Genomic DNA, 13,357 nt, shown 5'->3' with positions numbered 1-13,357 from the left:
GGAAGGTTATAATTCACAGAGTAGGAGTAGTTCAGAGATGAAGGGGAAGTTCTGTTGGAATAATCGGAAGTATTTTACAATATAGGTTGGGAAGTATTGAGAGTTGGTATTTACAGCACAGGTTAGTGGGGAGATGAAATGAGTTATTCAGGGGAGGGGAAAGGTATCTAATGTTGTATTGACCCCATATTGTGAAAGTGTGGAGAAAAGAATAAATGCATACACAGATGTTTAGGTACAAACTTCAGTAATAGGGAGTCTGAGGAATGACAAGGAAAAAAGAGAAAGGATAATAGAAGAAGAGAAAGAAGTACATTAGCCAATAGGACATTCAGAAGCAGGAAATAGAAGGCTGAAATAAAAAAACACAGCAAAGGAAATAGAACAGGAAAACAAATGATCATTATTTGAGCAGATTATTAGGAGGTGGTTTGTTATTGATAAAAATTAGGGAATGGAAGTGGGAGATACATGAGTAATATATATTACTGTATACAGGGATTGAAACTCAGATATGATAGCAATAATTGTTGGGAAATATGGTTCTAAGATGATTTTCATTAAAGAAGTGTGAAAAAGAAAAAAAGGGGGAAAAGTGTGGTGATATGAAGCTCAAGGATTAAATGGAGAAGGATGATTGGTAAGATTCTTATCTCTAAAACCACCAGAAAACCAGAAGTAGAGCTGTGGCTCAAAGTAGTAGAGCATCATCCATGAACAAAAGAGGTCAGAGACAGTGCCGAAGACCAGAGTTTAAAACCTGTGACTGCAAAAAAAAAAAAAAAGAAAGAAAGAAAGAAAGAAAAAGAAAGGAAGAAAGGAATAATTGGTGGCTATTATATTTCAGATACTATCATTTCCCTTTAAGAAGAGCAAGGAAGAAAAAATGGGGAAAAGTGTGGTAAGATTGAAAGGTGAATCACCTCCTTCTGATTTACAACTTGGAGAAACCAGAGATAATCTTATACAGATTAATAGCTAATAGGCTTACAAAGAGTAATTTTAAGAATCTTTAGCTGTAGCTTTCCTTGTTAAACCAGACTTTGGAAGATAGTGTACTGTCGTTCTCCAAAATACTTTTCCTATAGTAGTCGCTGTCAGTGGTCTTTTCAGGCTGTTGTAAGATGGCTGCCCATTCTCCTCTTTAGGTTTCTGGGATCCCTTAACATTTTACACAGTTGGGATCTACAGCCCAATTTGAAAGAGGATTAACTTGTAGAAACTATGGTTCAGATGTGATGGTTTCCATTTTAAAAAGAAAAAGAGAAAGAAAACAGAGAGGGAGGGTGCAATATGGAAGTCAAGAATAATACATAGATGGTTGATTGGTGTGATTGATAAGTCTGGCAACAAACAAATAGACCACCCAATACGTTTGAACCAATAAAGTGTCAATGACTGATTGTCTTTCATACAGCAATTGTGAAGTCTTAGTTGATTTTATAATGTCTTCTCTGTACATTGCAACATGTTTAGTTTTGTTACCCTAAGAAGTCCTCTTAAGTGGACCGCTTAAAAATATTTGCTTTCTCAGAACCAATTGCCATGTTTTGAGACAAGCAGCTGTTTGTCATAGAACTTAAGATTTTATTTTGGTTGATAATGAGGCCTCAACTGACATAGGAGAACAGGCGTGTGTATGAATACAGTTACCCAGTGCTTTACTCTCAGCTAAATCTGTTAACTAATGAATGAATAAATAGCACTCTGAGTGGTAGCCATTGTGTTATATTTATTTTGATGGCAGAAGATGATATACTCATACTGAGTGGAACAACTGAAGAACCTTTCAAAAAGAGAGTAGCAAGTTTCCAGGTTTAGTAATTCTCTGTAGCCTATGGTTGGAGGTGATCACACAAAGTAGAGAGACATGATTCAGGAAAACAAGATAAGGGAAAGCAAGAGAACAATTTTATTCCTTTGACTTTTCTTATTAATCAGTTATTAAAGAATTTAAAAGGAGTAATAATTTATGCTATACATTTGATTTAAAAGTCTTTATATATATATATATACATATATATATATATATACATATATAATACACACAACATTTTCATTATCCGTTCAGAAAGCATTGGGCGGTTTGATTTCCTTGGTTATAGAAAACTGTGAAAAAGAAACATAGATGTTCAAGAGTCTTTACTGCAAACTGACTTGTAATATTCAGGATAGATGACCAAAAATGGTATTGCTTGATCACAAGATAGTTTTATGTTGAGTTTTTAGGAATATTTAATCTGTCTTCCTGAATAATACACTACATTCATTCCCACTAACAGTATAATAAAGCTCCTTTTTCCTCAACTCACAACCAGCATTTATTTTTTGTATACTTGATATAGGATGCTTTCGCAGGGGTAAGATGAAATCGCAATATTACTTTGATTCATATTAAAATGAGAATTTTGAGCATTTCCTCATGTCTTTATTGGTAATTCTTTCTTCTTTTTGTGAGAAATTCTGTGGTTTCTTTGTCCACTCATTGGTTTACTGAATTTAGGACAGCTTAGTTTGGGAGTGCCTTGTTTATTGTGGATATTATGCCCTTGTCAGATGTATAGCTGATAAAGATGTTTCATTTTGAGATCTTATGCCTAGATAAGGATTCCCAAAGACCACCAAGGAACTGATTCTGATGCAAGCACATGAGAGTTGTTTATTGCAAGCTCCAGCCTGGACTCACAACGTGCACCTGTAGAGCAGGTCAGAGTTGAGAGCCCTGACTTCCCAGTTTAGCAAGGGTAGGGGGTTTCCAACTTAAGGGTTACATGATTGGTTGAAATTTAGTGAGTGAATCTTTTAACAATCTTATTGGCTGGCGTGCATGAGCTAAGTGGTTAAGCAGCAAACTATGTTAATTATGTTATCTTAAGAAACATCTGGAGCTTTAGGTACCTTCCTGTCATCCACTGATGGCTATTGCTAGGCTGTAGCTGGGGCAGAATGTTATTAGGACATTTTGCAGTTTTTCCAGGAACCTGAGTTCATACTTTCAGTAAAAGTCCTCACAATGGATACTTTCAGTAAAGGCCTTCAAAAGTCCAGAATGGCTGTACTTTAGCTATCAGTACATTGATTTTTTTTCTTGATTAAATGCAAACTTTGCTGTACAGACATTTTTTGCCTTGTTACAAAATGATTTCTCAATTATCAATAAGCTGAACCCCTGGTCTGTATTCAGAAAGTTCCTTCCTAATATGCCAGTAGTTTTAGTGTTCCTCCTAACCAGTCTTGTATTTGTTTCAAGATTTTAGGTCTTAAATTTAAGTGTTTGTTCCATTTTGAGTAGACAGTGTGACAGTCAAGAGATCCAGCTTTGTTTTTTTTTTTTTTTTTTTACATATGGATGTGTTATAAGGTGAATCATCCCAGAAGCCACATTTTCGAATATAAAATATTGGAGTCTTTATTATACAATTAGCAGGCTACAGGCAGACCGTGGTTACAAAGGCCTGCAGCACTCAACTACACAAAACAGAATTAGGAAAAACGAGAGAGGAAGAAAAGAACACAAACAATACCAGCAAGCTAATTCAGCTCTGAGGGAGAACAAAATTTGGGATGCCATGATGACCAGAAACAAGCCAGAAGACAGGACACAGGACAGGATCATGGAGACATGATGGTAGAGGCAGCTAGGCTGGTCTGGGCCTAAATAGGGCCCAAGCCCAGGGCAGGGCCACAGGAAATTCCCAGTCCCAGGCAATGGACTGACAGATTGATTAACCTCTCAGCCAAGTGCTGGCTACAGCCTCCATGGTTCCAGGCATGCCCATCACCTGGGAGGTAGGTGATGGGTGGGGGCATTTCCTTCCCCCAGCAAGAAGACAAGATGCTAAGTCCTGCCACCCAACCTTGTAACCAATAAGGTGCCAGCCATATTCAAATATCCAATTTTCCTTACACCATTGGTTAAAGATTGCCATTTTTTCCAACATGTACTTTTTACTACTTTATCAAATCCCAGATGCATGCAAGTATATGGGTTTATTAATGCGACTTCTAGTTTATACTACTGGTCTTCAAACCTATTTTTGTGCCAGTACCAATCTTACTTGCTACTGTAGCTCGTTGTAAAGTTAAAGTTTTGGAATGTCATACCTTCGTTCATTATTGCTAATTCACCCAAAATTCCTTCTGTTGTTCTAGAACTTTCATTAGAATTTTTATATTGTCTTTATCTCAGTCAACAATGACATTGGGATTTTTATGTATGTTATACTGAATTTGTAGATTTCCTTTGGCAGTATGTCCATTTTCACAATACTAATTTTGCAAGTCTGAGAACTTGGAGGTATTTTCACTCCTAATCATTTCTTCAGTTTATTTCTTCAATATTTTATAGTTTTAGTTGTAGTGGTCATTCACCTGTTAATATATATATATAATATATATGTTATATATAATATATTATATATATATAATATATATACTAAGTAATCAATATATATATATATAGATAGATAGATAGATATTGATTACTTGGTATTTTAATTTACTTTTTTCAGACTATTACAAACAGCATTTCTTTCCCAATTTAATCCTCAACTTCATTTTTTTTTCATATATGGGAAAGAATGGATTTTTTTCTTTCCTTCCTTTCCTTTTCCTTTCTTTTCCTGCTCATTTGCTGTAAGTATTCTTTGGCTTCAGCACCTGAGAATGAGGGGTTTATCTAGGTACTTCAGAAGTAAGTTTTTATCTGTTTATGAGGATAATTTCCTTACTTCTTTCCCTCTTTGGGTTCCTTTTGTATCATTTCCTTTTATTGCTGAGGTTAGGAATTTCAGCACTTTATTGGAAATTAGTAGAGAAAATGAATATTCTGTCTTTTTCCTGATTTTAGAGGATATATATATATATATATATATATATACATTCAGATATATAAGTATATATACATATAGATATATAAGTATATCTATATGTATATATGTGTGTAAAATGTGTTTGTTAATGGAAGACTTTATGTACTCTTGTTGTAAGGTACTCTCAATTATTGGTATTCAGAGATGCCACAATTTAGAAGGTCGAATTTGGAGTATTTATTAAAAAGCCAGCGACTGCATGGTGGACTCCTGTCTGAAAGACCAGAAGCCCAGAACAGAGCTAGCACATAGTTTCTAAAGACAAGGACGTGTACTTGAGGTGAAGACCAAATCTTAACAATCTAACAAAAGTGTCATACATAAAACAAAACAAGCTAAATGAGGATATTATTCCTAATAATAGTGGTTATACAAAGGCAAAGTGAATATACTTATTCCTAATAAAATGGTTATACATAGGCAAAATAGGTGGGGATAGTTAACTCTAACAAAGTGATAATATATAGGTTAAATGATTAGGTGGGGATACTTAATTTTAATAAAGTGATGATTCATAGGGAAAATAAAGGACAATCAGGACCCCAATTACCTAGATGAAGTGATAGTTTCCTGGAGCCCATGACAATTATTACAGTCCAAAGAGTGTCCTCTATAACCTCTAGAGTTTGGAAAGTCCCCATCTATAAATAATAGCAAGATGCCAAGATGGCAGTCAAGTTACTTAGATTCATATCCATATTTCACTCTCACCAAAAAACCAGTTAACTAAAGAAGAGATTCACCTTAGATGTGAATAATAATAAAACAAAATGAGTTTTATTATTATTTTTTTATTTATTTTGGATTTTGTCAGTACTGGTAAGTCCAGGATTGTTTGTTGAATTGGTGTTCCTCTATTAAGTGAATACATGTTGACCTCCATAATTTCTTCTTCATGGAACATTCATTCCATTTTTTATACGAGGTGATAATATTTTAGTCTCTTCTTACTGATTTTGACCTGAAATTGATTTTGTTATAAGTATAGTTACTCCTTAATTCCTGATGAGTTTGTTTGTAAGGTCTTTTTTCATCCATCCTCTCTGAATTTGTTTATATCTTGGATGATGAGGTATGGGTAGTATAGATGAGGAGAAGTGGCAATGAAGGGATGGAAATATATTTCAAAGAAAGGATTGTTAGGATGTGATTCAGATATGATAGCTTCAGTTTAAAAATAAACAAAATAGAGACTAAAGAAGAGAGAAATCAAATATTAAATGGATTAAATGATTGGTGAAGTTAAATGGCCTTATTATAAATTACAATTTGGAATAACCAGAGTTGAACAATTGACTCAATAAATAAAACACAGAAATTTTAATGTTTTGGTTCTGGCAATATTGCCCTCTGTGTGTATTATAAACTTTAACTGAAAATTAGGTGGAGGAAAGGACCTCTGAAATTTTGCTGCTGGCTGGTGCTATGTGTCTATTCTTTGATTCAGCAGGGAGTCCCAAGCCTGTTTGGCAGAAACCAGCTTCATTCTCATTCAAATGATTCCATTTCTTCGATTTATTTGAGCTGTTTTTCTCATAGACACAGATTTCCTAGAGTGCCCTAGTGATAAAGATTCACAGCCCTCTGGTCTTTCCTCTCAGGCAGGTATTCCCAAGCCTGCAGACCTTGGATAGTGTTTTCTCAATCTGCAACTGTACCTTTTTTTCTTTGTTAAATAATATGTGACATAGTGAATCTCTTTTCAACAAGATGTACCTTTTTCTTATCTTTTGGTGTGCTCTATCTTCTTCGGGCTTCTGTAGGTTGGCTAAATTCTTTGTTTTATATAATCTGTACTTCAGTGACAGGATTCATTCTATAGTTGGGCTTCGATGATTGTATTTCCTCTGGTGGAGAGGAAGTGTTGTGGCTCTTTTGAAACCACATTCTATTGCTAAGATGTTCATGTGGATAAAGTTCCACAGGATAAAAATGATGTTTGGGAAATTTTAAAGCTGTTATTTTTGTGCAGGTAAATTGAAGTTTGGAAAAATCTTGGAAGCTGTTATTTTTGTTAACCATTAGATTCAGGTTGTTAGAGACCTGCCCTGTAATGCTGCCTCTCTTGGCAATGATTTCTCCAGGCCACTTTTGCTGAGAGGAGAGTGCAGCAAGTTTGTTTGTCATCCTCCTAGAAGGAAGGGTCTTTTAGGCAGATAGCATATAGTTTGTGTGTTGTCCTTTTGGAATACATTAAAACTGCAAAGGACAATTTATATTAAGTTCCTTTTCATGGCAATTTGTAGCTTGATAGGCTCCAATCTCAAGCTTAAAAATCAGGTTGAAACTAGAGGGGCCAAATACCAGAATTATTGTATTAGATAGAGGTCTCAGGAAAGGTAATAGTCAAGGCAACCCAAACCAGGTATCTCTCCTGAGACCCATGTTGAGTATCTTACTGTCTAAGTTGATATGTGTCATGGGGATTATTCTAGATGTTAGTTTGAACTAGATTTGTTCTGACATCCCTTTGACATGCCCTTTGCCTGTATCCACTTATCTGTATTTGAGAATTTTTAAAAATGAAAACATAGCTGCTAGGAAGTCAGTTTGTTACTGTAGATCTATAAACATTTGGAATAAGTCATTAGCTACAAATTATTGTTGACTAGATCACATGAAAAATGTCTTCTATTTCTTAATCTAGGCTTCATGGTATTTCAAGTTGTTAGCACCGTATATGGAAAGGAATATCTCAGTTTTTTTTCTGGAGCCTTATTAATAGCTGGTGACAGAAAGACAAGGAATTCTATGCCTCCATCAGAAAGAATGACATTGCCCCATTTGTTAGGAAATGTAAAGGCTTGGAAAAAATTATATTAAGTGAAGTAAGCCAGGCCCAAAGAAACATAGGTCCCATGGTTTCCCTTATTTGCAATATTTAATATATGTGTGAGTGAAGCAGAAAAGATTAGATAATGTGATGTTAGGTAAATGAACCCTAAGATATATACTCAAATTTTCTTTCTTTCATGCGATTGTTTCTAACGCATTTATAAGATTATTTCTTTGTTGCTTTGTATGTCCCTCCCCCAGAGTATAACCCCTGCTTTTACTGTATTTGATGTCGGTATAATTTGTGGAGGGGAGGGGAAAAACAAATCGTTTAAATAGCGATACAGGTAGACCCATTGCAACAAGGAGATTTGCAAGTCGTTATGTCGAAAACAAACTTTACAACTTGGGTGAGAGGGGTGGGAGTGGGGAGGATTGCGTGGGGGGGAAGGATGGGAAGGAATAGGAAGGGGAAACCAAGGAGGAGGCTACAATGCTTGATAAGAAATGTACTCATTATCTTGCCCATGTAATTGTAACCCCTCTGTACAGTGTTTTCACAATAAAAATATATTACATACAATAAAAAAGAAAGGCAAGGGTACAAATTCCCATCTTGTTGGGGAGTAGACAGGCATCAGCATCAGGTACCATGCTTATAAAGATTTTTCTCGACCTTTAGTTAATTTTGAAATTACAAGCACAAGTGACTTCACTTGGAATATCACTTCTTACCTGAGCAGTTATTTCTTTCAAGTGGCTCTGTGTTGGCCTTTGATAAACTTTGTTCCCTTGATAAAATTTGTCCCATGATAAACTTTGATCTTTCTTGTTGCTGAGAAAGTATCCAGAAAGTGATTTTGTTCAGTGCTGTGATGAGATATCTCAGTTCATGTAATATTCTACATTTCAGTCAGAATACTAACAGGCCAGGAAGGAGGGAATCTGTCAATAAAACTGGCCAAATTGCAGCAACAGTATGATCAATAGAAATGACTCCCAAGCAGGGATTACCTTGAACCCATTAAGTTTGAAAAGCTATCACTGCAATAGGGACTCATGGACAAAAGCTTGATTGGTGTGATATAATTAATTTAAGGGTACCTGCTTGGTATCCTATCTTTGTCAGCTTTGTATCCTAAAATGGGTTCATATAGAGGAACTAAAATATAAAGACAGCAACAATTAACAATATTTTTGGTTTTGTTTTGTTTTTTGGTCCAGTCATGGGGCCTGAACTCTGGGCCTGGGCGCTGTCCCTCAGCTCTTCAACTCAACGCTAGCGCTCTATCACTTGAACCATAGCGCCCCTTCTGGCTTTTTTTCTTTTTTCTTTTGTGGTGCTGAGGAATCGAACCCAGGGCCTCGAGCATGCAAGGCAAGGTCGTGGGGCTTGAACTCTGGGCCTGAGTGCTGTCCCTCATCTCTTCAGCTCAAAGCGAGCACTATACCACTTGAGGTACAGTGACACTTCCGGTTTTCTGGCGGTTTGTTGGAGATAAGAGTTTCAGAAACTTTTATACTCAGGATGGATTTGAACTGCGATCCTCAGATCTCAGCCTCCTGAGTAGCTAGTATTACAGTCATGAGCCACTGGCGCCTGGCGCAGATGACAGTTTTAGAGAAAATAAAATAACCCTATATCTAGAACGAAAAGCAATATCACTGGTATGTTTATTGTAAAAGTTAGAAAACATATTTATCAAAATCCATAAACTATCACTAACCAAATCTCAAAACTTTGTTTGATACTTGAACTTAAAATTGTCCCCTATTTTCCCCTTGGTTTGGCCAGACTTATGTTTTGTTGTTGTTGTTGTTGTTGTTGTTGTTTTGAGTTGTTTGGCTTGAATACAGGGGCAGAGTGCTGTCTCTGAGCTCTTTTGCTCAAGGCAGCACTCTGCTACTTTGAGCCACAGAACCACTTCTGGTTTTCTGGTGGTTAATTGGAAATAAGAGTTATGGGGACTTTCTAGCCCAGGCTAGCTTCAAACTGTGATCTTCAGATCTCAGTCTCCTGAATAATTAGGATAATAGGTGTGAGCAACCAGTGCCCAGAGTTAGTTTTAAAAGTTCAGTATTTTTATTAGACCTGATTGAGATATGATGGCCAACCTTTAAATTGATAATGACCTTTATGATAAGGCCATTTCATATTAAAATATAAGTGTGCATAATAAGTGTGGGTCTAACTGCATTAAGCATGCATAAATGTTGAGCTCCAAATTGGAGCTGTCCATAACAACTAGTCAATTGGTTTCTATAATTCTGTTGGCAAAGAAAGCCTTTTTCACAGTTACTGCCTGATTGACCAGTGTACAAGAATGATACATGTAAATATTAATTGAGGGTATTATTAGATAGACCTTTTGGTCATCAAAAGATGATTACTATTTTTTTTTTTAATTTAGGCCTGAGCATGGAAGATAAAGGACTATTCTTTAGAGAAAGGGTTCTTTGGAATTAGGGAGAATTAGCTTGTTGAATACCCAAGATATGACTGATTTGCTTGTGCTTTAACTTTTGTCAATCCATGGAACCACAAAGTCTTTCCAGAGTTAGAGCAATAGAACATTATTAATTTCTCAGAAAGATGGATACATGGCCTCTGTGGACACTTAACCATGAAGAAAATATCTCTAGGGAAAGATTATGATCATTTTCTGATTTTTTTAATGACAGAGAGTATGTGGTACACTGAAATAGGATACTTTTCTTCATTCAGACATTGTTTCCTCGGGTAGGAAGAGAAGTATACTCTGGCTTAGGCCTTGGTCTTTCAGAAGAGAATGAAGGAGGGGGGGTAACACAATTCAAAAGAACATGTGCACATTACCTGAGTAACTCTAACTCCTCTGTACATCATATTTACAATAACATTTATTCACTTACTTACTTACTTGTTTACTTATTTATTTATTAGTCAGCTTGAACTCGGGTTGGGTGCTGTCCCTGTACTTTTCAGATCAAGGCAAGTGCGCTACCCCTGAGTCACAGCACCATTTCCGGTTTTCTAGTGGTATATTGGATATAAGAGTCTCACGAACTTTTCTGCCCAGGCTGGCATTGAACCTCGAGCCTCAGATCTCAGCCTCCGAAGTAGGAGCAGGAGGGGGAAGAGGAGTGGGAAGAGGAGGGTGAGGAGGACGACAACCACAATATTATTTTCAGGCAAGAAAGTCCCACTAGTGGTTTGTTTTTTTCCTCCAGGGGATATGTGGCCAAACTTAAGTATAAAAGATTTTTATTTTATGCTCTGGAAATCTTTGTTTCAAGGGGCCCCATAGGTAGCCATCAGGAAACATGGGAGAGCACACATGTTATCTCCTACCATGTCAATTCACAACTATAAAAAAAATCTTTTACCTAACAGGTTTTTCTCTCCCTCAAAATTGTTGCTTGTGGGTCATAGGTAGAAGTAGTTCACCAAGAAATATCTTCTTAAGGTATACTATGCCTAACCCATTTTTGTATTCCCTTTTCTTTGATTCCTGGCCACTGTGGTATGAATTGCTTTACTTTACCATTCTTTTCCATAGATGTTAAATGAAAATTGGAAGCCAATATAATTTGTTTCTTAAGTGGTTTTATGATGCGTTTTGTAACAGTGAATAGAGAAGTAGTTAATGAAGGAAGTTGGTGTCCAAAATATAGTTGTTGTGTTGTTGTAGTGATTCTTGATGATGTAGTTGAGAAGTCTTTGGAATTGTTTTACAGAAAGTATTTTGAATAGTTTTGAGATGTTGGCTAAAGATGCACTAAAATAATGTCCCCAGAGATTAATGGGCAAATCTGTTGGGATTGAAGGAAATCAGCCTACAGACAGAAATATGGACACGTTTCAGATGGAAGAAGGATTGTATTGGAAATTGCTCTAGAAGAATATCTTCAGCTGTATTTTTCTGGTTGTACCTGCCCAAACACTTAGAGGCCACTGTATTCATAGTCTAGGGAGATTTGGATACTACAAAAGTCTGTTAAAGGCTTTGGTGTTAATTTTAACAATGATAAAACAAATGAAATTTTCGTAAATTTGGAAGTGTGTATGAAATACAGTTTGTGATATGAAATGGCCAAGAGATATTGGAAACCAAGGATAGCACATTGCAGTTAATGTAGTTAACTCACAGGCTCATATGTTTCAATCTTTGATACCCAGAAATTTATTCCCCTGAACTAAATGCGTCTGGTAATAATGGAAACAAATTTGTAATTTTTAAATGTTTTTATGAAAAAATTAAAATTTAACATACCATTTATGTATTAATCATCTTGCTCTGGGTTACCCTTATTTTGTAATGTGCAAGCCAGGCAGGCATTATTATCTACGGTTTAATTCCTTGTTGTGCTATATGTTCTTTTATTGCAAAGATCAGTAAAATAAGGATTTTTTTCTGGGAGTTTTAAAGACAATCCTGAAGTCGTTCACATGGAGCATTGTGTGTGGGATGAGGTGAAGGGGAGGATAAGCGTAGGGGCAGAGAAAGTATGAGAAAGAGAGGAGAGAGAAGAGAAGAGAGAAAAAAAGGAAAAATTATCTTCTTAAAACTTACAGAATTGGGGCTGGGAAGGTGGCTCAGTGGTAGAGCGCTTGCCTTACATGCATGAGGCCCTGAGTTCAATTCCTCAGCACCACATAAGCAGGAAAAAAAAAAGCCGAAAGTGGCACTCTGGCTCACAAGTAGTAGAGCGCTAGCCTTGAGCTGAAGAACTGAGGGACAGCGCCCAGAACAGAGTTCAGGCACCATGACCAGACCCAAAAAACAAAAAAACAAAAAAAAACACAGAATTTAACCCTAAGATATGTATTCAAATGTTTTTTCTTTCATGCGATTGTTTCAAACACATTTATAAGATTATTTCTTTGTTGCTTTGTATGTCCCTCCTCCACAGTATAACCCCTGCTTCCACTGTATTTGATGTCGGTATAATCTGTGGAGGGGAAGGGGAAAAACAAATCTTTCAAATAGGGATACAGGCGAACTCCTTGCAACAATGAGATGTACAAGTCGTTATGTCGAAAAATGAACTTTACAATTTTGGTGCAGGTGGGCGGCGGAGCGGGGAGGATTGGGGGCAAGGGGAGGATGGGAAGGGATGGGAAGGGGAAACAAAGGAGGAGGCTACAACGCTTGATAAGAAATGTACTCATTATTTTGCCCATGTAATTGTAACCCCTATGTACAGTATTTTCACAATAAAAAAACTTACAGAATTAAAGCATAATAGATTGCTATTGAGATAAAATTACAGTGTGACCATATTCAGGTATCTGTTCCTGATTCTGGAATTCTTCCTGAATTCTTCTTGTTTCCACTTGAAAAGTATGGGTCTTCTCTTAGTTATTCTAGTGTTTGCAAGTAGCTTTAAACCTGTGCCTAGTCTTGACTCACTGTTGTCTCTATGAGCTTTTTTGCTCAAGACAAGTGCCCTACCACTTCTACTACTTGAAACCACATTGCACTTCCAGATTTTTGATGGTTACAGTCTTTCTACTCTGGGCTGACTGTGAACTATAATCTTCAGATCTAAGATTCTTGGAATGCCAGCTAGGTTTACAAACATGAGCCATCATCACCTTGCTTCATGATGTCTTTCTTTAGAAGCATTCTTCTTATGGAGAAAACTAAACTTTTTCAGAAGGTCAAGAATTTTCTTTTATGCCAACATAAGATTTTGAGTTTTTAAAATTTTCACAAGACAGTCTTAAC

This window comes from Dipodomys merriami, unplaced genomic scaffold (assembly GCF_024711535.1).
Source record: "Dipodomys merriami isolate MVZ:Mamm:240054 unplaced genomic scaffold, mDipMer1.0.p SCAF_187, whole genome shotgun sequence".
Taxonomy (NCBI): Eukaryota; Metazoa; Chordata; class Mammalia; order Rodentia; family Heteromyidae; genus Dipodomys; species Dipodomys merriami.
The sequence above is the reverse complement of the archived record's forward strand: the minus strand, read 5'-3'. Positions refer to the sequence as shown.